This window comes from Oncorhynchus keta, chromosome 1 (genome assembly GCF_023373465.1).
Source record: "Oncorhynchus keta strain PuntledgeMale-10-30-2019 chromosome 1, Oket_V2, whole genome shotgun sequence".
NCBI classification, from domain to species: Eukaryota; Metazoa; Chordata; class Actinopteri; order Salmoniformes; family Salmonidae; genus Oncorhynchus; species Oncorhynchus keta.
The window spans coordinates 23169472-23171598 of NC_068421.1; the positions used below are offsets into that span (position 1 = coordinate 23169472).

The following is a 2127-nucleotide window of genomic DNA, read 5'->3' on the forward strand; positions in this document are numbered from 1 at the left end:
GTAGATCGCAGCCCAGCTCTCACCTTTCCTGTAGTCCAGGTCTGTCTGTCTATCTGTCTTGTAGGTTTCTGTGGAGGCATTTTAATGACATACAAGCTGATGACATTCAAGGTGATGACATACAAGGTGATGACACTCACAAGTTGATGACACACAAGGTGATGACACACACCAGATATAGACAGTACATACTGTATGCATGTACACTGAGTGTACAGAACATTATGACATAGACTGACCAGGTGAAAGCTATGATCCATTAGTCACTTGTTAAATCTAATTAAATCAGTGTAGATGAATAAATATTGTTCATCCTTGAGATAACTGAGACATGGATTGTGTGTGTGCCATTAAGATGGTGAATGGGCAAGACAAAATATTTAAGTGCCTTTGAACGAGGTATGCTAGTAGGCGCCAGGCGCACCGGTTTGTGATACACACAAACATGGATATCTGATTTGTCTGTGTGTATCTGTCTATCTGTGTACCTGTCTTCTAGGTTTATGTGGAAGCTGGAGACCAGGGTGTTGATGATAAAGAAGGTGATCTGTCGTAGGTCCTGCCACATCCAGAACCCTAATACAACCAGCCTGACACACACAAACACAGACACAGAGAGAGAGAGAGAGGAATCAGGTCAGACAATGGGAACAATGGACACTTCTTACACTTGCTTTGGCAATGTTAACATATGTTTCCCATGTCAATAAAGCCCATTGAATTGAATTGAATTGAATTGAGAGACAGAGAGAGAGAGACAGAGGAATCAGGTCAGACAATGTGAGCTTCCAATCTTTGTGTATTTGTGTGTGCGTGTTACCTATGCACATTTCCAAGGAGGAAGCTGAGTAGCAGAGTGAAGGGGAGGAGCATGTATGACATCACACGCATTGGGGTGTGGGTCCACAGGAACCCCATGATGTTGCATAGCAACGCTGAAACACCAATCACAGCCTTGTAACATGACACTTCTTTCTTAAGATGAAAATAACAGGCCACAGTCTGTCAAGTATTCTAAAAAAAAAATGGAATTATCACTTATTTAGCATGATGTCACTCGGTGTGCGTGTGTACCATACCTGTGTGTATCCAGGTGGACAAGGCTAGATACATGGCCAGCTCTGGGTTTGCCAGATTCCAGGGTAGATCTCCCCCTTCAAGAGAGTAATTTCTCTGATCGCCTCTGGTCTCTGTCAGGGAGTACCACTCCTCTTCCTCCTCTTCTTCCTCCTCCTCCTCCTCCTCCCCCTCCTCCTCCTCCTTCTCCTCTTCTTCCTCCTCATCCTCCTCCTTCGTTTGCTCCTCTCTCTTCATCTTTTCCTGCCTCTCTATTTGTTCCTCTTCTTCTTCCTCCTCCTCCTCCTCCTTCGTTTGCTCCTCTCTCTTCATCTTTTCCTGCCTCTCTATTTGTTCCTCTTCTTCTTCCTCCTCCTCCTCCTCCTTCATTTGCTCCTCTCTCTTCATCTTTTCCTGCCTCTCTATTTGTTCCTCTTCTTCTTCCACCTCCTTCTCCTCCTCCCAGTCTGTTTCCAGATCTGTCCATCCGTCAGGAGGAAAGGACTGATGCTCTGATGGAGTGTTCAGAAGAGGCAGACATGGGACCAGGTCTGGTAGTGACAGGAGAGAGAGTGTGAGGAGAGAGATCGAGGAGAGATTATTATTATTATTATTATCTTTAATTTGCTTTGGCAATGTAAATACAGTATATGTTTCCCATGCCAACAAAGCCCTTTGAATTGATTTGAATTGAATTGAGAGAGAGACACACACAAAATGAGATCACCTATTGGGAAACAAAGCTAAATGTATTGCTATCTGGCCCGAAATTGACAGTACACCATGGCAAACCGTTTGACCATGATTACTGATCAAAACCTTGACAAAGTACAGACAGTGAGCACAGCCTTGCCATTGAGAAGGGTAGATACAGGAAAACCTGGCTCCCTGTAGCATAAAGGCTATGCAGTCACTGTGCTATATTGTTGCCTGGCATCAAATCCACACCGCGTGGTCGCGGCCACCCTAATCTGGTGGTCCCAGCGCGCACGACCCACGTGGAGTTCCAGGTCTCCGGTAGCCTCTGGAACTGCCGATCTGCGGCCAACAAGGCAGAGTTCATCTCAGCCT

General features: G+C 45.5%; 1 long non-coding RNA gene across 1 annotated transcript; it reads right to left on the reverse strand.

Annotated features, from left to right (window-relative positions):
• Positions 1-488: 488 nt before the first annotated feature.
• On the reverse strand, positions 489-1199 carry LOC118394609 (uncharacterized). The gene is made up of 3 exons (XR_008136541.1): positions 1080-1199; positions 821-935; positions 489-590 (listed from the first exon to the last, which is right to left on the reverse strand). It is a non-coding gene; the product is annotated as an uncharacterized LOC118394609 (long non-coding RNA).
• Positions 1200-2127: the final 928 nt, after the last annotated feature.